The sequence below is a fragment of the Schistocerca nitens genome, chromosome 2, assembly GCF_023898315.1.
Source record: "Schistocerca nitens isolate TAMUIC-IGC-003100 chromosome 2, iqSchNite1.1, whole genome shotgun sequence".
In the NCBI taxonomy this organism is placed as follows: domain Eukaryota; kingdom Metazoa; phylum Arthropoda; class Insecta; order Orthoptera; family Acrididae; genus Schistocerca; species Schistocerca nitens.
In genome coordinates this window covers 576,554,967-576,578,933 of record NC_064615.1, presented here as the reverse complement: position 1 = coordinate 576,578,933, position 23,967 = coordinate 576,554,967, and the positions used below count along the sequence as shown (strand labels likewise).

The 23,967-nt window shown below is 44.1% G+C and overlaps 1 protein-coding gene across 1 annotated transcript in view; it reads left to right on the top strand.

Moving 5' to 3' along the window:
• The window catches only part of LOC126236623 (protein FAM43A), a 658,532-nt gene that overhangs the window by 283,785 nt on the left and 350,780 nt on the right, over positions 1-23,967 (top strand). The window lies entirely within an intron of this gene.

Sequence of the window (23,967 nt, the reverse complement as noted above, 5' to 3'; positions counted from 1 at the left end):
TCATGAGGGTACAGAGCTTTGTGAGTCCGATATGGGCGGCGTAGCGGAAGATAAGTTTTCTTCCACCTTCACCGTTCAGTCATTTTGTTACGTCCCAGTCAAGTGGATAAGTGAACGGCCACATAATTCGACTGTGTAGAATACAGCAGTTAAACGATTCATTTGAGCGCGAGAGGAGAACTACAAAGTTTTGCGTCGTTTTCCGAGGAAATATTTACGGCCTGTTTTCTTTATCCTACCAATCAAGTCGAGTTTACAGGTGATGCCACTACTTACCCTCCTTTCAGTTTACTGCACGAGCCAGGATACATCCCGTACCAGTCCTCCAACAGAGGAAAAATCCTTGCCATCACCTTCGTTGACTTTATCGTGTGGCAGTCCGTAGCGAGCTTTTTCTGATCATTATGGACAAGATTGCATTCTAGACTAGCATATTCCATTGCAGAATTACCGTCAGAACAATAGCACTAACTGTCCATTCAGGACAACATTATAAACGCAGATTTCGGTGTTATTATCGTAAAAGAAATAACCGTCACACCTTCTGCATCCATACTACGCAAAGCACTGTGAAGTGCACGACAAAGGGTGTTTCTTATTCTTACACTTCCTAGCATTGCTTTCAGTTCCTTTAGAGTACGTAGCGAGGGACAAATGGTGGCTTAAATTAGTAATTACACTGCTGGCCACCGTAAATGCAACACCCTGAAGGAAGCATCCGAATCAAGCGAAATTTACACCATGGGTTTGCAGCGATGATATATGCAACTGATTAGAATTTCAGCGCAGACGCACATCACGCGCGCCTGTGGCGCCACCTCATAGCGCCATTTAAGGCTTGGCGATTTCGACGAGTGTACGTTCGGCACGTGTGTTTACCTTGTGGTTGTTTCACAAGACGATCAGTTATGCCTCGTAGACAACAGCGAACATCTTTTGATAAAGTATCCGAGTTCGACAGAGGAAGGATAGTGGCCTACCGAGATTGTGGATTATCATACAGAGAAATCGCTAGTCGTGTTGGACGAAACCAAACAACTGTAATGCGGATATGTGACCATTGGATGCAGGAGGGTACAACGGACCGACGTGGTCGATCGCATTCACCTCGGTGCACCACTGCACGTGCTCATAGGCAAATTGTGCGCATGGCAGTGACGGATCGCTCAGTGACATCCCGAACCATAGCACAGCACATTGCGTCTGTAACGCATCATCCAGTGTCTGCGCGTACCATTCGACGCCGTTTACAGCAGAGTGGTCTGTCCGCAAGACGTCCATTGCTTCGTCTACCATTGACGCAGAACCACAGACGTCTCCGTCACCAATGGTGTGATGACAGACGGATGTGGACGGCAAAATGGAATGACGTTGTCTTTACTGACGAGGCACGCTTCTGTCTGCAGCACCACGATGGTCGGATTCGAGTGCGGAGTCACCGTGGAGAGAGGATGCTGGACAGCTGCATTATGCACCGCCACACTGGTCTTGCACCGGGTATTATGGTATGGGGCGGTATTGGATATTACTCTCGCACGCCTCTAGTACGCATTGCCGGTACTTTAAATAGCCGGCACTACATATCCGCGGTGCTGGAGCCAGTTGTCCTTCCTTACCTTCAGGGCTCGGCCACAGCCATATTTCAACAGGATAATGCGCGACCACACGTGGCACGCATTGTCCAAAGGTTCTTCGTCAATAACCAGATTGAATTGCTTCCCTGGCCGGCTCGCTCTCCGGATCTTTCGCCGATAGAAAACATGTGGTCCATGGTTGCCCAACGAGTGACCCAGATTACATCCCCAGCTGCCACACCAGATGATCTTTGGCAACGTGTGGAAGCTGCTTGGGCTGCTGTACCCCAGGAACACATCCAACGTCTCTTTGACTCAATGCCGAGACGTGTGGCAGCGGTGATCTCCAACAATGGCGGCTACTCTGGCTACTGATTCTGGCAGGAACCACATGTCACAGACGCCTGTAAACGTAATCATTTGATACTTGGTCAACATGTTATCTACAAAATAAATCTTGTTGTGCTACCTCTTGTCTTTCTTGGTGTTGCATTTACGGTGGCCAGCAGTGTAGTTATTCTGCGTTCGTAGTTCCTCCCTACGAGGTCTATACGTAACGGACAGTTGTGTGTGCTACACTGGATTCCTCACTTAATGCTCTTTCTTGAAACTTGGGAAGTTCGCTTTCACAGGATAGTCTGGACCGACTTCAAATGTCAGGGTTTTGAGCATCTCCGTGACACTAAGTCGTGGATTAAAAAAAAAAAAAAAAAAAAAAAAAAAATCTGTGACCATCCGTGCTGTTCTTCTTCGTGTACGTTGAATACCCTATGATAGTCCTATTTGGTACTGGGTGCCGCTCACGTGCAATATTCTAGGACAGGTCGCACAAGGGTTTTGTAAACAGTAGTTACTGCACTGAACGTCGCTTATACACCATGAATAAAATCAATCTGGGAACTTTTTTAGATGGAAACTGTATGTATTGCTTTTATTCTATACTAAAACAGTGAGAGCTCGAAAGTGAGATGATTAAGTTACGGGGATCCGGAAGTGGTGAACTATTGGGCCCAGACTCAGCAGAAAAATTAATCAGTTTTATCTCAGTACCATAAATTCACATGAATCACACACTGGTAATCTGACCATCTTTATTAAAGTAATACAATTATTGCACTGTAGCGCCTCCAGTGTTAAATTGTTATAAAGGCGCTGATCAGGAGTTGTATGGAGGAATTATTTAAATGAGTCTAACAGGTTAGGCCACTTACCACATTTATTTTAAAAACACAAATAATGTAGAATAGTTTCAAAAATGGGTCAAATGGCTCTGAGCACTATGGGACTTAACATCTGAGGTCATCAGTCCCCTAGAACTTTGAACTAATTAAATCTAACTAACCTAACGACATCACACACATCCATGCTCGAGGCAGGATTCGAACCTGCGACCATAGCAGTCGCGCGGCTCCACACTGAAGCGCCTAGAACCACTAGGCCACAACGGCCAGTAGAATAGTTTCAGAAGCACTAACAACAAGACTTAAAACTGTAAATGCGCCTCAAAAGCAGCTCAGACCACTTATCAGGAATTATTTTAAAACACCAGTAACGCAAAGTAGGTTAGATGACAATCCCGATTTTGCCCACGAAGAACGCCAAGGTTCAGCCTGAAAACTTGATAAGAAGCCGGTATTTAATTACATTCGTCATCGGAAGCCAGAGCCTATTCAGCGTAGGTAGAATATAGTTAGGTGTTCAGAGCTCTAAAACAGAATAGCAACAGTGGTAACAATCAAATAGTATCTTAAATAATTACAAATACTCTAAAATAACGTACGCATTTAAGAACGCGTGAAATTTATCAAATGAACCAAACACTAGGACGGGGATTAAGCACCAAACAGCGTAATGCAAGGTGCCGCCCAGGCAATGTAGTTATCAGGAACACCCAAGGCACACACAAGCTACAGCTGTCACTCCCGTTTAAGAATTTTAAAGAAGGAAAACTTAAATACTTAGGTATTCGAACTCCCGCGAACCGTGCCTGCATTAATTTGCACGAAAATACACTTATGTAAAAAAACCATCAAGAAGTAATTATTGTACAGTAATGAAATGTTGCGAATACATTTGTCCAGGTAACGTAGTTAAGTGATTAACGGCGCAAGGACACAGGTTAATGTAATTGCGAGAAAGGCCATTGCAAATGTGAAATGCTGGTACAATAAAAACGGGTATAACCGCCAGACTGTTAAATGGAAGCATGCAAACGTGCAGTTTAAAATAAAAGTGCCGGATGTTAGTTTGAGAGACGTTGTTCATGCTGTTGCACTTCGTCCGTCAATACAAGGACAGTTAATGCTAGTTGCGGGTGACGCTGGAGTTGTCGTACGATGATGTCCTGTACGCGTTCCATTGGAGACAGATCTGGTGACAGAGCAGGCCGACGCAACACGTCGACATTCTATAGAGCATATTAAGTTGCAACAGCGGTATGTGGGCGAGTGTTATCCTGTTGGAAAACATCCTTTCGAATGCTGTTCACGAAAGGCAGCACAACTGATCGAATTACCAGACTCAGGTACAAATTTGCAGTCATGGTGCGTGCGATAACCTCAAGAGTGTTCGTGCTGTCATACGAGATCGCATCCCCAGACCATAACTCAAGGTGCAGGTTCAGTGTGTCTAGCACGCAGACAGATTGGTTGCAGGCCCTCGCCGGCCAGTGTGGCAGAGCGGTTCTAGGCGCTTCAGTGTGGAACCGCGCGATCGCTACGGTCGCAGGTTCGAATACTGCCTCGGGCATGGATGCGTGTGATGTCCTTAGGTTAGCTAGGTTTAAGTAGTTCTATGTCTAGGGGACTGATGACCTCAGATGTTAAGTCCCATAGTGCTGAGACCCATTTGAACCGTTTTTGCAGGCCCTCAGTAGGCCTACTCAACCAACACAAGACCATCACAGGTAGCGAGATAGAACCAGATTTCATCAGAAAACAGAACAGACCACCCTTTTCTCCAATGAGCTCTCATTTGACACTAACGAAGTCGGAAGCGGTGGTGGTCTGAGATCTGTGGAACACACGCTACATGGCATCTGGGTCGGAACGTCCTTGAAGTAATCGATCTGTAACAGTTCGTTGTATCAGTGTGGTACCAACTGCTGCTCGAATTGCTGTTGCAGACGCAGTACGATACACCACGGCCATGCGCCGAACACGATGGTCTTCCCTCTGGTTAGTGCCAAGTGGTCGTCCGGAGCCCGGTCTTCTTGCGACCGAACACTACTGTGACCACCGTTGCCAGCAGTCATGTACAGTGGCTACATTCCTTCTAAATCCTTCTGCAGTGTTGCAGAAGGAACATCCAGCTTCACGCTCACGACCGTTAAAGCACATATTTAAAGCAAACCTGATTTACTTTGAAAGGTGGCTACACTGAGCCACAGCGCCAGAGATCGCGCTAGAGAGTATTGTTCCGCCGCCTCCACTGGCAGTGATTATTGAGATGTCGTAGTGGGCAGTGCTTGGGGAGAGCTCGTGGTAGTCAGTGCTTGTTAAGAACTCGTAGCAGAGAGTGTTTGTTGAGATGTGCTAGTAGGGAGTGCTTGCTGAGATGTGATACTGAAAAGTTCTTGTTGAGATGTGGTAATAGCGAGTCGGTGTGGAGATATATTGTAATGATTAGAGTGATTTTGGTCAATATATGAAGGTAACGAAACTTGATTTATTTTTCATTATTTAATGTCGTAAATAATGCTTCATTACAGGTTCAGTCAACAAAGCATCTGGCTTGTGTTCTGGGATTAGAGTGTAATTCTGGTTTTCTTGAGTAATTATGGTATTTTTATTTCCTTTAATTAATTCAGTATAAATGATATTTAAAATTTCTTGTGTTGTTGAAGAAGAACCGTGCCAGATGCGTACGTTGAGTCATACTTCCACACACAGAACAGTTACACTTGTGCTTTGGTTTCGTAGGTTTTATAGTTGCTGGGGACTTAATTAATTAATTGTGTTAATGAAAATTTCCATTTCATTCTTTGTTATTGTTCTATGCAGTCAGATAGCGTAATAATACTAGTCAGGGCCAACCGTTACGAGACTTCGTAATCGAACAGACAGCTACTAAAGCAAAAATTAAAATTATTTGCATTCATATTTAAATAAGCCCCCATGCAACTTCCTCGTGGTGCCTCTATCAGCGCCACTCTCGTGCGACTGGCGCGAAATTTTAACAGACGTCATCTTTCAGATGTAGAAACGCGTCTCCCAATTTTCGTTTGTCTCACACAACTCTTCTTGGTATTGAGATTTTTGTTCCGTCAGTGTAAGTTCATTCAATGTGTTCCGCCACTAAGATGCAACGCGGCAGACGGGAGCTCTCCATTAACTCCCGTTATATGAAGGTGGTAACTGCCACACAGCCTCGCAGTGGGTAAACCTCAGTGAAGTACATTAGCGGCGGAATTAAAACCTGGCTCCACCATATCAAATGTTCCAAAATAGCCGTGGAGATGACTTTACACGTCGCTACCCGCGACGTAGCCACCCTCGAACAGAAAAAACTCTTGCCTTCCGGAGTAATCGCTCTCCACTGTCCTGGGCCGCCTTCACGTGTTGCTGGTTGCCAGCCGACTGCTCCCTCTGTACTGCCGCAGACTCCTCCTGTCTTCCGGCGCTTGAGCGAAGTGTTCTCGGCGACCATTAGCAACAGCGCGCTCTCGCGGCGTGCCCAAGAGCACCAAATGAAAGCACCGCCGCAAGCTAACCCAAAACATATCGATACGAACGTATCACAAAGTATATGTTTTCCGGCATACACTCATAGAATTTTAATAAAATAGTACATACATGCAGACGAAGGTTTCAGTAAAAGGATGTTGAGCACAAGAACTTAGATGAATAAGCCTGTTACTTACTTATTTTTTGTTATTAGTTTATTTCTTTTCGTAACAAAGCGTTTAAGGGGCTTGAGAGAGCACTCTCAGTAGAGTAGATACGAGGCATAATACGGGCGAGCACGGTACGGACATGTCCATCGAATTCCAGTGGCAGACGCTGCAACGGATGCATTAAGCGTCACGGAGATGCCTATTGTCAAAATTTAGAGAAGGCCCTTCCAAGAAGAGTTGTCAGGCAACGCGTTGCTTCCTCCCACGTACTGCACGTGAAGTGACTACGACGAGGAAAGTGAGAAAAAAACTGATGCTTACCGACACTCGTTTTCTACATTCACGAATGGAGCAAGAAGGGGGTGAACTGATAGTGTTACCAGAAGTACCCTCCGCCGCATACGGTAACGGGGCTTCCGAAATGTTGATAGAGCCTTAACCTACAGTGGTGCAAGCAGTCTCCACTTTCCACGCAGCAGTAACGTACGAAGAACGCCTGTAGTTATACAGCAGATGGAGTCCCGTACCACTATTGGGATGTATGGGTGACCTGGGCGGCGTTCTTTCTTTGTACGAGTAACTAAGTGCTCCTCTCTAACTTACGATGCGGGGAGGAGAATCAGGTTTATGATCATTGCTCAGGTACACCGACAAGCCTGCAGTTTTTAGATCCTTTCGTTATCCTACTACACAGATGCTGACATCGTTTTCCATATCCAAGTCAGAAATGCATCCTCACCCCCCCCCCCACCCCCCTTTCCCAACCATCCACCCCCTGCTTCCACTCTCTCTGTCAAGAAGACGTTAATGTTTGACAGTCACTGCCAAAAAAGCATAGATAAATATTACCCGCTCGCTCCCTCTCATGTAGTGACAGATACCGCAGAAGTACACAGTTGTTGGAAAGTACGCGAAAGGACCTTCGTTACGGCCGGTCGGGGTGGCCGAGCGGTTCTAGGCACTACAGTGTGGAACCGCGTGACTGCTACGGTCACAGGTTCGAATTCTGCCTCGGGCATGGCTGTGTGTGATGTCCTTGGGTTAGTTAGGTTTAAGTAGTTCTAAGTTCTACGGGAGTGATGACCTCAGAAGTTAAGTCCCATAGTGCTCAGAGCCATTTGAACCTTCGTTATGTCCGAATGTGCTGTTTTAATGCTACATTAGTGAAGTCAGAGATAAGTGTGGGTACAGAAGTACTTACGTCGATCTTAAGTGTGTTTTGAGTCTTCAGTCTTTTTCAGTGGCACACATGACAAGAAATCTGGAGGTTTCTACAGCCAGGACTAGTCCTAATAACGGGTGCAAGTCTCCACAATTTTATTCGCTTCGACCCAGTTCCAAAAACGGAGTGGGTTTTGTAACTTCGTGGCAGATCAAAGCTGTGTGCGGTATCGGGACTCAAGTAAGGAGCCTTGGGTTTCGCGGACGACACTCTTGCTGAAGGAGCTCTCTAAGACGCGGCACGACCCGCACCCAGAGCTTTACTTCCGCCACCGCCTCACTTCTGACTTCCATCCTTCCCAAACGCTGCCCTGCATACTGTGCGAAACTATCACCAGCCGCGCTGGGTAGTTCATTCGATAAGGTCATTGCCCACGAAAGACAGGGTTCCGCGTTAGGGTCCCATTCCAACACAGTTTTAACTGGCCTGGAAGCTTCAAGGCAGGGCACACGCCACTGCCGAGTGAAATATTGAGCTCGGAAGAGTGGGTTTTATTCAGAGGAGTGTTATCCAAGTGCAGTCATTTTATCACTTCCGCTATGCAACTTACGAGAGTGAAGGTAGTGGTGTTTCAAACATAATAATCATATAGGCTGTCTGATCAGAAGTATCCGGACACCCGTCTCTAATGCGGCATTTACCGTTAGATGTCACGTGAGCCGGCCCACCAATATAAAAGGAGACGGGAGAGTACTGTGTCAAGTAGAGAAGCAGTAACAGCAGACTAGGTCAGTGAGGGCAGCTCACTGCCTTCGGACGTGGACTGCGCACTGGCTCTCGCCTGAGCAACAGATCCATCACGGACATTCCACTCCTCCTAAAGCTACCCAATCGACAGTGACGTGTGTGTCCATTGGGAACGCGAAGGAACGACCACAGCTAAGACGAGGCAGACCATGTAGTGACGGACAGGGACCGTCGAGCATTGAACAGGATAGTCGTAAAAAAAATGCATGGAATCATCGGAAGAAATCATTCGTGAGTTCCAAAGTGCCACCACTGTGCGCAGTGACTGAAAAAGAACGGTGTACAAGGATTGAGCATCTCGTCGCAGACCACACGTTTCTGTAGCCGAGGCTGAGACACACTGGAAGTGGTGTAGAGAACTATAGAACAACGCCACCTGAAAGTGGATGAGTGGAAGCGATGGCTCTCACTGTACCCTGTCAAAATGTTTTTCATCACGCGTGCTGCCAACAGCGAAACGCGGAGCAGGTAGTCGTGCGGTAAAAGCGTGTTTTTTGCGGGAACATATAAATACATTTTGCAACATTGTGTACTGCCCACAGTAGAGGAAACGTTCGGAGACGATGATTGTTCGTATCATCATGGAATTGCACGATGTCTTAAAGCAGCATCTCTGACGCAATAGTTTCTGGGCAACATCACGTCTGCAATGGACTGGCCTGCCCACGGTTCCGACCTGAACCCAAACTTTCGGATGAGTTAGAAAGTCGACTTCGATCCATACCCGCGTTCAGTACTACCTTCACTAATTTCGGCTCTTCAAGATACTTCAATGAAAATGTCCTCAACAGTCTTCAGGCCGTCATAATGGCCTGTTGGGGGAGGGGGAGGGGGGGGGGGTAGTCACACCCCATATTAATATTCACTAATAGGTGTTCGGCTGTAGGTATCCGGATACTTTGAGATAGTGTAGATGAGGGAGGCAACAGAGGAATTAAAATTGTTATCGTAAACCAACGTTTTAATAATGTCGCTACCACGGGCTGGGATAGCTCGAATAAATTGTGTTACATGTGAACACAAAGAGAAAATTAAAGTAAATGTAGTGCGATGTATTTGCTAGGCTTGGAGGTGATTGTCTGCCTGTGCTCCTAGAGAGGTTATACAACGTGAACTCCAACTGCGCAGACAAAATTTCGAAGGTTTTTCTGGATATTTTCTGAGTATTTTGTCATAAGCAACCTGTGGCTCGTGTAATTACGATTTGTTCAGTTTACTGTCGCATAATACTGAAAATGGCTGTAATATGCTGTACCAAAACGTACACCATACATGACGGAGTAATGAGACAGGCTGCACTGTGACGTCTCTGCCGTCACTGCGGGAACAGCTCAACACAGCGTTGTTGTGTCTGCTCACGGTAGCTGAGTGGTCAGCGCGGTAGGTTGTGAATCTTAAGGGCACGGGTTCGATTCCCGGCTGGGTCTGAGATTTTCTCTGCTCAGGGAGTGGGTGTTGTGTTGCCCTAAACATCATCATCATTTCATTCCCATCTACGAGCAAGTCACCAAAGTGGCGCAAAATCGAGACACTTGCACCCGGCGAACGGTCTACCCGACGGGAGGCCCTAGTCACACGTTATTTATTTAAGCGTTGTTGTGCCGCTCTTCCACTGCTTTAAGGGAACCCATACATCAGGTGTACATCGCCCAGTTCTTTGTCAGTAAATTTGCATACTGTTCTATGCCACTGTTGAAGTACAACTAGAACTGCCAGAAAATCAAATCCGAGACAGACCCGAGCAGCAGCATATGGCAGTTAGAGAGAGAGAATGTAAGTATCCGTTACTGTTGTCAACGTTAAGTACCAAGAGTGAATTGAAGAAGTTTGTTCCCAAACAAAGGTCATCGACATTTACACTGTTGTGCACACTCTTCAACTCGATACAGCATTACTTACGGGTAATAAATAAAAAGAAATGCGATTCCTCTGTAATGAGTCACAGGATATCACGGGTCCCTTGTGTCAAAATACTCAATGACTATAATCTGTGAAAACCACCGAGATTTTGTCGGAGTTTAGGGTCGCACTCTATATAGGTAAATAATTTTTGTTTGCTTGATGGTGATTTTCTGGTAGCGTGCTCTTGTTAATTCGGCGCATAACCCGCAGCATTCCCGCCTACTCCAACATGTAGTCAAGTACCTAGGTAGGGCTGTTATTAGCGGCTGATCTCATTGTGCCGGTAAGGCTATTGTAGGTAGCAAATCCAAGAAGGGGTAGTAGGGTCAGGACCCTTCCCTCGACCCCAGAAAATAGTAAAGTCTTACGTATTTTCATATACATAATTTCCAGCACCCCACACGAACCATGGACGTTGCCGAAGTGGGTTCGCTTGCGTGCTTCCTCGATACAGATTAACGAACCGTAGGTACAACCACAACGGAGAGGGTATCTGTGGAGAGGTCAGAATAAGCCGCGGTATCAGATAAAGGGCAGCAGCCTTTTCAGTTGTTGCAGGAATGACAATTCAGATGATTCACTCTGGCCTTGTGACGTCAGCCAACAATGGCTTGCTGTGTCGTTACTGCGTTCGGTTGAAAGAAAGAAGAAACTACAGCCGTTATAACTGTCGAGGACATACAGCTCTGCTGTATGACTTACATATTGCGGCATCTTCATGGGTAAAGTACGCCAGAGATAAAATAGACCGCGGAGTCTGACCTTCGGGCGACGGCTCCTCAGGAGGATGTTCTTATCAGGAGAGAGTAAAAACGACTTTCTCTGGGCCAGCACGTGGAAGACTGCTTAAGAGGATAAGTGGGTTAGCGAATTTAAAAAGAGAAATGGTTTGTTTGAATTTAGACATATTGAGAACTAGTGAAGTAGTGATGTGAATTAGTAGGAAAATCAGTACTTCCGGTGAGGCGAGTACAGGATTATCAACATGAAATCAAATAGGGGTGATGCAGAAATGTATGAGTGGACTGGCACAGGTTAGATTATCACCGAGAGTTGAATCATATTGGTCTTTGGAGTGGAGATCGCTGCGGTGACAATCAGTTTGTAGATTACATAGCTAACTTTCGGAGAATAAAGTAGCGTGAAAACTGAAGCGTATCGAAAATGCAAGGGATTATAGAAATTACAACTTACGTTTAACGCAGAATACTTTTCCATTTGCTTAAGTGAGGGCGTGCTCACGTGGACGAGCCTGCAACCTGCAATGTAACATTACATGCAGATAAAGTAGCTCACACACAGGATGACCATGCCTGCTGTCAACAACAAATCCGACACTGTTCGTGTGACTACAGGGAGAACCGTCAAACTACAGGAATCTGAGTAAGAGAAGACGGAAAATGTCCACCAGAAAGGAAAAAGAATGACTTGGCGAACATTTGCGGAAACGACTTCACAATTCATTAGATGTGTGCTTTTGGGGGGCTCTATTTTCCTGAACTTCAATTTGGTCGACATTATGCTAAAATAATGTACTATTCGCTCATGTGAACGAATTAATATTACATTAAATATTTTGCGGTAGCTTATAAATTAATTACTATATTGAGACATTTTATATATCACTAGCCGAGTACCCCGCGTTTGCCGAGTATGTATTTATTCCGATCTTCTATTACTCCCTCCCCTCCTTCCCTCTCTACGTCCATCTCTCCTCCTACCCGTCTCTCTGTACCTCTCCACCTCCCCCCTTCTCTCTGCATGTTATCAGCCCCACCCTATGAGAGGTTGCTGGTTGTTACCACCCCAGTTTTCTTTTCACATACAGTATGTATGGCTACCAAGTCTATTGAAATCGATCCAGTGGTGTAGGAGGACGTTTTTACTCGTGGCTTTGCCCGCGTACACACATGGCACTTCTATTTCACATACATTTAACATATTTCACACACAGTTTTGCATATATTTCACCTCCATCTTTAGCGAATTTCGCCGGACAATTTCTTGTATACGCAGCTCGATCTTTGTGACGTCATGTCTCGTGACCTAAGTGGCATATAATCATATAATTTTACAGGTACGCTCAGTGGTATATGTGAATACCGTCTGCAAAATGTGTCGCGAGTACAGTTGGTACTAAGGAGGTAATAAATTAAAACCTCGTACCTGATGCGGCAGTTTTACAACATGAACAACGAAAGTGTAGCAATTGATAAACTTTCTTCCTTTCATCATATGTGGGTTCTGTCAACGAGAAAGTGTTTCATAGAGGTTTGAAATTATGTGTAAAGTTTATTCGAAGGCACTAAGTGCTCTCGTTCTCAAATACTGTATGAATAAAGTTTGGGTATTCGCGGTTAGCGGATTACATTTTAATTTTGATTCCCGTCCCTCTCTTTAGATAGGTAAGTGGTTCCTAACCTGACAGGGGTTCTTTCCATTCAGTTGCACCAAGTTTGGTTTAAATAGGTCCGATGATTTAGGAGGAGATGTGGAACAAACAAACGTACGTACATGTGTTTCTGTAATATGTCTGAGTTATTACTAAAATCACACAGACGTGTGACACGTTAATAGCGTTGTTGACGGCAAGTTATTGGTGAGGGGAGGACAGAGGCAGTAACAAGCTGTGACGCAGACTATTGTCCAGACAGGCCTCAGGCTGTGCCAACCGCAGTCGCCCCTCCAGTCGGCGACAGCACTCTGCTCTTAAGCTCCACAACACAGCCTGCTCCTCTCACGACGACCGGCCCGACGCGGCCCTGCCCACCCTCGCTGGCAACAGTTACCACAGCAATGGAACCGCCTTTCTCCAGCTGCAAGAGTAAGAATTGCAAATACCGGAACCATAGCACACTGTACGATATGCGGCGTAAAATGCTTAGTCACATAAATAGTTAATGTGAACTCTTACACAGTTTTTAGGGCACAAAGTCGCTCAATTGAAAGGTCTGCTGTTGGCACGGTTTCGAAGATGTGAAATATTGTTCGGATTATAGTTAAGCTGGATTAATGTGCTTCCGAGCAGTCTTTCACACACATTGTTCCTTGATTGTACGAGGCCGTGCTGAGAAGTAATGCCATCAAATTTTTAATTCTGTTCTCAATATTGGTTGAGACATTACATGTCACGCATGTTACTCGATCGGCTTTCCCGCTTCGCTGACATAAGTTGCAACCCTCTGCCGCTAGAGGACTCCGCCTTGTGGGTAGTAATATGGCTGCGTGTAACCTAACTGTGTCGGGACGTGAGAAACAGCGCGCTGTAATCGAATTTCTAATCGCAGAAGAGTTTGTCGACACTTGGACCACCCTTGCCTTCACCATGACAATGCCACACCACTTACGAGCGCTGAAAAATTCGACGCCTGGCTTCACTGTGATCGATCATCCTCCATACAGTACCGACTTGGCCCCATCCGATTTTCATGTTTCCATAACGTAAAGAACACCTTCGAGCACTTCATTTTGATAGGGATGAGGTGGCGCGACAGAGGTGAGTTTGTGGCTCTGTCAACAAAGCAAAACATTCTACAATGACTATATCAACATACAGGTCTCTCGATGCGAGAAATGTGTTCGTCGCAAGAGTGACTACTGTATGTTGAGAAATAAACACGATGAAGAATAAAGATGTAGAATGTTAATAACGTTTGTTTTTATTTAAAGGTCTATAAGCGTTTTCACATAAATTCGGAGGATTTACTTTCCAGCAAGGCCACGTAGCTTCTAATCACAGTAACAGTGATGAGAACATACCGACTGCCATACTGCGTGCACGAATCCCAGATGACCAGAGGTGCAGTACTACATCATCTTAAGCAGCTTGCAGCCTTTATGAATGTATATCAACAAGAATAGTTCTTTCACTTGTGTTTCTCGACAACTACTTAAAATACTTTCAAGTGACAGATGTAAATAAGATACCTGAGTTCTTCTTTAAATACAACCGCATAAGAAAATAACGGGGAAGAAGAAACGTATGCTTCTCGTCTGGTATGAAACCGGTGCTCTTCTTGGAAATGCGCCGCACCAGTTAAGGTATTTCGAATCCTGTTCGAGAGGTGGTGAGTCGAATTATCACACGGCTATTAAAAAAAAATTTCCTTGTGATTTCTTTGATACAAGCAAGGCGAATGCTGGGACTGCTCTCTGGAGAACGAAACTGTCGTCGGCCTGAGCCATCTTTCCCAATCAGAAATTTTCCTCAGTCTTTAAGGGCACTGATGTCGACTGTAATGTTTCTACATCCTAGAAAGAAAGTGCGTTTAAACTTCATATCGCGGCCACTTTCATTATCAGTGATGAATGTTATGTATTGTTCTAATTACGGAATTGCAGCTTGAATTAATTGTGGCAAAACGTAATGGAAAATATAAAAGTATAGTGGTTTTCCTCTCGACAAAAGAAGAAAGTAGAATGGGAATTATTAACTGGTTTCCAGTAACCCACTGCGATAAGAATTTGTTAATTCCCAATCATGAAACGAAAATTAAAGCAATGAAATACTATGTTAAGAACACATTACAAACGAATAAAACTGTGTTATAATATCACGTTTCTCAGGAACCGTCGGCGTTTGGCAACATTTAGGTTGTTTACAGACACTTACAGTACTGAAAAAGAAACAAAAAAGTAATCGCAGCAGGTCAGTTTCTGTTAGTTACAGTCTGATTATCTGGTGACAACTAGTAAGTACTAAGTTGTGAAGTCTACGCTATCTAAATACTGCTTCAGTATTCAGCTTTTTTTTTTCCACGTACATACGCTTATAGTTACCAAATGAAAGGTAACTTAGAAATCATGCGTCAGTCCCCGAAACAGTATTGAACAATCCTTTAGACCTTAAATAAATCAATCAGTTGAGGTCCACCGCTTTGCAAAAGCTATTTATTACCTGAACGTGTTTCGTACTACGGACAAATTTTCAAAATAAAGAAAAGTGGTCGTTGAAGATACACGACCGTAACAAGGTTGCGCAGGTATGAAAGTAATAACACTATTCTTTTGAAACTGGCGATCTTCCACTAAAGATCTACTATTTTCCAAGTGCAAGATGGTGTATACTCTCGTAGAAAGTATTTAAAACTTAACAAATCCACAAACATATCCTTCAGACTGCTTTGCATATGACATGCTGTCAAACCATAAAAAGTTATGAACGCAAGCCGACCCGTACAAATTCATTTTCACAGTTAAAGTAATTTCAGATGAGAAATGAAAACAAAATAGATATCGTGCATGTTACACTTTTTAGGTTTGAAACAGAAAAACAATCGTGATCTTTGTATTTTATTTTTACGGAAATATGTCGAGACCGACAGAAGATGACACACAATGTCGAAACATGTATGGCTAAATAATAAAAGAAACTACACTGCGTTTTGTGGTGGAATTTAAAAACCCGAATGTAATTCGCGAACGCAGAAAAATGTGAATAGGAGCTTTCAGTCCCAGCAAAATGATTAATACAGCTGTGTATTTCAAAACCGATTAAAAAGGGTAACGAGTTGTATAACAGGTCAGACTAATTTGTAAATAAACAGTCCCTTAGCTCAGAGCAAGTTAAAGGCCTTTAGATCTCACACTAATTTGGTGACTTGCACTTTAATAACTTTATTTATTTATTTAAGCAGTTTCTCATATGGTCGCACGAGGTTGAGTGGACCCCGATCCGGACCTTCCCACCTGTGTAAATATCAGTTGCGATTACTGGGCATCGAAATCGTGGGTTCCCACGTCAACAGCCAGTGACGCTGGCCATCAACCTGTGGACGCCGTCGCCAAATGATGTTTAGAGACCTAAAAAGATATTTCTGCAGCCAAACAGGTGCTGTCATTTGGTTAGCTTTGGTCTGTTTAATTTGAGGAACAAAGGGATCCGGGAAAACAGACTTAGGCGGCAACGTCGGAAGCTCGGCAGGTGCTGTTTCCCCCGGGACGTCAAGGCAGACGCGGCGTGGGGGAGGTTGTGGTGGTGGTTGTGGTTATGTTGGTGGTGGGGGAGGCGGCCGTGCCACCTCTGCGCAGCTGCCCGACTGCGCGCTCTTGCGTGGCCCTGCGTCGCTTCATTACTTCCGCGCCCCGTGTAATTAGGCCCGTTGTTTGCGCAGTAAATACGTTTTCGCCGCCTGACATAATTCTGCACTCATGGCGAAATTTGAATAGCGGACGGTGTTGTGAGTAAACTTGCCTGCGAATGATCATTCGCCTGTTAATTCGCTGTACGTGACATCACTTTCGCGTGTGACAGTACTCTCTCGTTGGCTCTCTTCGGCATGGGACATCTCGCGGTTTTTCACACGGCGTTTCCAGACGAGGTGTAATAATCCTCTACCAACAGCCGTTATTTTCGTACTGCTTTATTAGGCAACCAGTTTCGTCGTTCGAATCTACGTATCTTCAGGTCTGTACCATTCGTGCATATGTAGGACAAGGCACCGATACTCGTATCTGGTTCCATAGAGACCCGAATTTCACAACGAGCGGGGTAGCGCAGCGGTTAAACGCTGGACTCACATTCGGGAGGACGACGGTTCAAACCCGCATCCGGCCATCCTGATTTAGGTTTCCCGTGATTTCCATAAATCTTCACTACTTTGAAACACAACTCCTCTAATGAACAAATGGTCATAACTTTTAGAGCACATGTTTAATGGACATTTTTTCTTGTTTTGGTCCATACTGCCACCTCCCAAAATATGAAAAGCAAAGAGCTTGCAGTAGAAGAGAATTGTTTCACAGTATCGAACACGAAAAATTGCTCGTAGCTCTTAAGGTATGTATTTTCGACCCTATGTTTATCGAGATACTTTTGCTTCTAGTATCGTGTAGTTTCAACTGCATGCGTTTACGCCATTAACTATGATACACCCTGTATATCGAAACACTTTCTTCAATTATTCACGATCCACGGTTACTCTTCTGGTTCTTACATACCATTATCGTTCAGTCTCATAAAAGATAGGGAGGAGGAAACACATCTGACAATTATACACTGTATTCAAAATGAATGTAGGAAGAGACAACTGTCTTTTAATGTAAAAACGGTGGTAATTGACTCTGAACAGTCCATTCATGAGAGTATCAAGGTTGTATCCTCATCAGTTACCTGGTTGTCTGTTTCATATGGCTCAATTGTAATAGTTATTTTAAGGAAACTATATTACTGTTGAACGATAAACGGCCGTAATTAGTATAGAATATTATTTCTCTCTTTTTTAAACACAGTAGAATACAGATATTCTTGAAATTACACTATTCCTAAAATTAGCTATTCATCGTTCACGCAAACAAGTAGTTTAAGTAGTGGACCTTAAAGTTTGCCTTTTAAATTTCCACAAACATTTTTTCTGCGTGTTTCAGATGACGAAAAATACAAACCCTTGATTTGGCTTCGATGTAGAAATACCAGAACAGTGAAAAAGACCAGTGGCTGCATGACATCTTTGGGTTTAGTTACTTAAAGCCTCAAGATATTCCTGATGTTTGTGCTGACCTGCTGAGCATACAGCCACAAGGCCAAAAACTCACCAAATTTGCCGATTACGCAACCTGAAATTCCTCCGCACGTTTGGGCAGCAGATGGCGCTTTCATGTGAAGAGAGACTTAAGCTTGTGAAAGCTTTCATTCGCCTTCTAAAGCTTCGTGTGAATCTCCTCATCCAAACACTTTGAAGTCTGGCGCGTTAACGAACTAATATATACTTAAGAATTAACTCTGCAAAAATGCACAAATCATCAAAACTGACTCAAATATCATGAAGACGTAAGTTTTCCTGGAACAGAAATGAGATTTACTTATAAGTGGTGAGACTGGAAAATTAGAATTTGTGAAGTGCGTTTCATACAAAACAGCTGCGAGCGGAACATAAGATAAAATGAATGCTGTTGTTTACAGGTAATATTTTTGTGCTATTGTTTTCAGGTAGTAGTTTTGTATGTGAAATTTGTAATAAAATCTTGTGTTTACGCACAATTTGCTTTCTTTTATATCTCATTTATTGGTACATTGGTTGCAGTATTCTCTAAACTTTATAAATAATGGCGGAGTTCGTGCTCTTCGTGCGTTCATTTTTGGGAGAGTTTGTGCAGCTGGTGTGTCACGAGCAGGTAGCAGTTGCCGCTCAGGCGCTTCGGGAACAGTTGCCGAGTTCGACTGTTTATTTTTCCCCAAGCAGGTAGAGGTTGCAGAGATCGGGCGAGCCGGGGAGAATGGGTCCCGTCTTAGGAGAATATGCGCGTGAGGCTGAATCTGAAGCAAACGAAATGAGGGACTTCGGTGCAGAATGAGCTGGGGCGCATCCCTTGCAACTGCTTCCTCCTCCGCTCCGTATTGATAGCCTCCGGTAACACCGTCGTCAGATGGTGCACTCCTGTGCCCGTCTGACGCTTGCGAGCCTAATCAGCCGGTAGCACACCATAGCAGTCTCAGAAAATGCTCAGCACATCTCACAGGACGATAATGAGGTCTTCGCTGTTTTCAGCAATGATTAATCCAAGTATTTACACTGCTTGCTAAACTCATTTTCTCGAGATGAAAGCGATACATCCATCACAAGTCGATGGTGACAGGGGCCGCTAAAGATTTCATCTGAACCGGCCTGACATAGCTGCAACATTTCATCTGCGGGATTTTTTTGAATGTGTGTGAGCAGTCGCGGAAAGCAGCAGGTAGAGGTCTCTCATGTTCGAAGTGTCGTGAAAGTCTTCGAAAACTGATCCGTAACTGATTTGCACTTTTTCCATAATGTCCTCAGTTGCGACACGCCGGTCTGGGTACATTAGGACCTCCACTTCTCTTACGATACCCGGTTCTTCATGGAGAGATCGCATTTCACTTTGTTATTGTTCATTCAGGTTTGCTTGGCCTCTCCACCACCTAAGCACTGTTTGATATGATGGTGCAATGTTGTTGCTCTACACTCCCACCAACTGAGCACATATTATTGCAGCGTTATTACCATTCGAAATCAGGATACGAACTACTGCACGACACTCCATTTTATCAATCATTTTCTTCTATATATACACGACGACCTTGCAGTTCGCACTTCAGTGCTTGCAGATGATTCATTAAAACACTTTCAACGTCCGACCCCGGTAGCTGAGTGGTCAGCGTGACGGAATGTCAATCCTAAGGTCCCGGGTTCGATTCCCGGCTGGGTCGGAGATTTTCTCCGCTCAGGGACTTGGGTGTTGTGTTGTCCTAATCCTCATTATTTCATCCCCATCGACGCGCAGGTCGCCGAAGTGGCGTCAACTTGAAAGACCTGCACCAGGCGAACGGTCTACCCGACGGGAGGCCCTAGCCACACATTTCATTTCAACACTTTCAACGTATTTCTCTACTGTTTCTCAGGACATGGGAAAAATTAACACATCTCTCCGTGCAAGCTCTGGGCTCTCTTACTTTATCATTATGATCACTGCTCCCTATGTAGGTGGCAATGAACAAAATCTTTTCACATTCCGATGAGAGAGATGGCGACTGAAATTTGGTGAAGAGATCTGGACACATTGAGAAACCCCTTTGTTCTGATTATCACCAGTCCAGCTCACGTATCACATCCGTGACACACACTCCTCTTTTTCATAATAATGCAAAACTTCTTCCAACTTCTTCGAAGTCCTCCATCAGTTCTGTCAGGGAAGCAACCGGTATCGCGCAGCAGTACACCGGAAGAGAGCGTAATGTAAGCACTCTATTTAATAGATTTGCTGCATCTTCTAAGTGATCTGCCATTAAAACGAAGTCCTTGGTTGGCTTTAGGCACAACATTATCCGTGTGATCGTTCCAATCCAAATTGTTTATAATTGTAATTCCTAGATATTTAGCTGAGTTCACAACCTTTAGATTTGTAACACTTATCGTGTAACAGAAATTTAGCGAGTTCCTCTCACTACTCATTTGGATGACTTCCCATTTTTCATTATTTAGTAAATTGCTGCTTTTCGCACCATATAGGTATCTTGTCTAAATCGTTTTGCAGTTGGTTTTGATATTTCGTTTGCTTTACAAGACAGTCAACACTCTGAAACAGTCCATGAGGACTGCTCAGATTGTCTTCTAAATCGATTATATAGATTAGGAACAGCAGAAGGTCTATAATACGTTCCTTGCGGACGCCAGACGTCACTTCTGTTTCACTCGATGACTTTCCGTCAGTTACACTACTATCCATTAAAATTGCTACACCACGAAGATGACATGCTACGGCCGCGAAATTTAAGCGACAGGAAGAAGATGCTGTGACATGCAAATGATTAACTTTTCAGAGCATTCACACAAGGTTGACGCCGGTGGCGACACCTACAACGTTCTGACAAGAGTAAAGTTTGCAACCGATTTCTCATACACAAACAGCAGTTGACCGGCGTTGCCTGGTGAAACGTTGTTGTGATGCCTCGTGGAAGGAGTAGAAATGCGTACCATCACGTTTCCGACTTTCATAAAGGTCGGACTGTAGCCTATCGCGATTGCGGTTTATCGTATCGAGGCATTGCTGCTCGCATTGGTCGAGATCCAATGACTGTTAGCAGAATATGGAATCGGTGGGTTCAGGAGGGTAATACGGAACACCGTGCTGGATCATAACGGCCTCGTATCAGTAGCAGTCGAGATGACAGGCATCTTATCCGCATGGCTGTAACGGATCGTGCAGTCACGTCTCGATCCCTGAGTCAACAGACAACAACCATCTGCACGGACAGTTCGACGACGTTTGCAGCAGCATGGACTATCAGCTCGGAGACCAAGGCTGCGATTACGCTTGACGCTGTATCACAGACAGGAGTGCCAGCGATGTTGTGCTCAACGACGGACCTGGATGCATGAATGGCAAAAGTCATTTTTATTTTTTTCAGATGAATCCAGGTTCTATTTACAGCATCATGATGGTCGCATCCGCGTTTGGCGTCATCGCGGTGAACGCGCATTGGAAGCGCGTATTCGTCATTGTCATACTGGCGTATCACCCGGCGTGATGGTATGGGGTGCCATCGGTTTCACGTCTCGGTCACCTCTTGTTCGCATTGACGGCACTTTGAAAAGTGGACGTTACATTTCAGATGTGTTACGACCCGTGGCTCTACCCCTCGTTCGATCCCTGCGAAACCCTACATTTCAGCAGGATAATGCACGACCGTATGTTGCAGGTCCTGTACGGGCCTTTCTGGATACAGAAAATGTTCTACTGCTGGCCTGGCCAGCACATTCTCCAGATCTCTCACCAATTGAAAACGTCTGGTCAATGGTGGCCGAGCAACTGGCTCGTCACAATACGCCAGTCACTATTCTTGATGAACAGTGGTATAGTGTTGAAACTGCATGGGAAGCTGTACCAGTACACGCCATCCAAGCTCTGTTTGACTCAATGCCCAGGCGTATCAAGGCCGTTATTACGGCCAGAGGTGGTTGTACTGGGTACTGATTCCTCAGAATCTATGCACGCAAATTGCGTGAAAATGTAATCACATGTCAGTTGTAGTATGATATATTTGTCCAATGAATACCCGTTTATCATCTGCATTTCTTCTTTGTGTATCAATTTTAATGTCCAGTAGTGTACTACGGACTGTGACGTTCCTGACAGGAAATCACTAATCCAGTCGCACAAATGAGACGATACTCCACCGGCGCGCAATTTGATTAGAAGTGGATTCTGAGGGACGGTGTCAAAAGCATTTTGGAAACCTAGAAATATTGTGATCCCCTGTCGATAGCATTCATTACCATGCGACAATAGAGAGCTAGTTGTTTTATAAGAACGGTATGTCCTGAATCTATGCTGGATGTGTGTCACAACTTCTCGTCGTGATAATTCATCATGTTAGGACACAGTATATGTTCCAAAATCGTACTGCAAATCAGCATCACAGATAGGGATCTGTAATTCATCAGATAACTCCTACATCCTTTATTGAGCGTTGGTGTGACCTGTGTAATTTTCCAATCTTTAGATAAGGATCTTTAGTTGAGCGAGCTGTTGTGTATCCGAAGCACCTCGTGTTGGCAGCTCTGCTCGATTCGAATTCTGGGTCATTTCCGGCGTCAAATTTGGTGAAGGAATTTCGCAAAACAATGTTCAGTAACATCCATTTGGTGGCCCTATCAGCGGTAAAACTGCATTGCTATAGAACAGTAAAGTTATTGGTTCTGTCTTGCCGCTGGTGTACTTTACATACGACAAGAATCTCTTTGGAATTTCTACTAAATTTCGACAGAGTTTCATTGTGAAAACTATTAAAAGCACCTGACATTGAAGCCCAGACTAAGTTTCGAACTTTTGTCTCTTCACATGGTGCGCTACGATACTGCGGTATGGAGATTAGGATGTGTGCCAGCCCTTAAGTCGCAAGGTGACTTTCCCGTAAGGTGGGGTCTCTGGGACCGACATTTAAGCACAAACCATCTGAAACTTCTAAGTTATGTTATATTTATTTTTATAATTATTTAGGTGTTTAAATACTTGATTTTTATTTCCGTGATTTCCCTAAATCGTTTCAGGCAAATGCCGGGATGGTTTCTTTGAAAGGGCACGGCCGATTTCATTCCCAATCCTTCCTTAACCAGAGCTTGCGCTCCGTCTCTAATGACCTCGTTGTCGACGGGACGTTAAACACTAACCACCACCACCACCACTTGATTTTTTTGCACTAAACAAATCCAGCAGTATTTTACATTTTACCACAAAAAATCACATTTTCGCTCAGTTTTTTAATAGCAAACATAAAAAAACTGTTAGACTACATTCTGTTAAATTATAGTATCTTTGTAACAAGTACATTCTCACGCAAAACTAAATTCCAGGGTTTAAATTTGCAAAGGAAATTTCCCTAAATAGATACGAAACGTTATTCCGCTACATTGGCATCCAGTGCTGGGATCTACATTTTTCTTTGTCATCTTCACACTTCATTTTAACTAATTAAGTATTTTATTGGAGAAACAGAAAGTTCCCTGTAATAACCGTCCTGAAGTTCATCTGAATGTTCCTTCACTAGCGGAACTGTGATCACTGGCTATTGCAAAATCGTCGCCTTTTCCGTCTATTCCTTGAGCTATATCACTGATTTATTTCTCCATCCACCGAGTAATAATTTCGTCAAACTTAGGATCGTAAAAACTAACACATTCCTGCGAAGAAATTTTGTATTACACTGAAGAAACAGGTACATAGTTACCAAGGCGTTGTTTAGTAGACTCCCAGACAAGCGTTGTAAACACGTCTCAACAAGTAACAAACAAGGCCATAGTGCAACCGACGACAAAAAGTTGTAAAGTCGGCAGTTTAAAGGGGGGGGGGGGGTCAAGATGTTCGAAATTCTGAGAAAATAGGGGTAAGGTATAGGGAAAGACTAGTAATGTACAATATGTACAAGAATAAAGAGTGGGAGACAAAGAACGAAGTGCTCGGATTAAAAACGGTATTAGACAGGGATGTAGTCTTTCGCCCTTAATGTTCAATACATACGTCGAAGAAGTAATGACGGATATAAAAGAGAGGTTCAAGAGTGGGATTAAAATTAAAGGTGAAAGGTTACCAATTATAAGATTCGATGATGACTTTGTATCCTGAGTGAAAGTGAACAAGAATTATAGGATCTGTTAAATGAAGCGAACAGTCTAATGAGTACAGAATATAGGTTGAGAGTAAATCGAAGAAAGACGAAGGTAATGAAAACA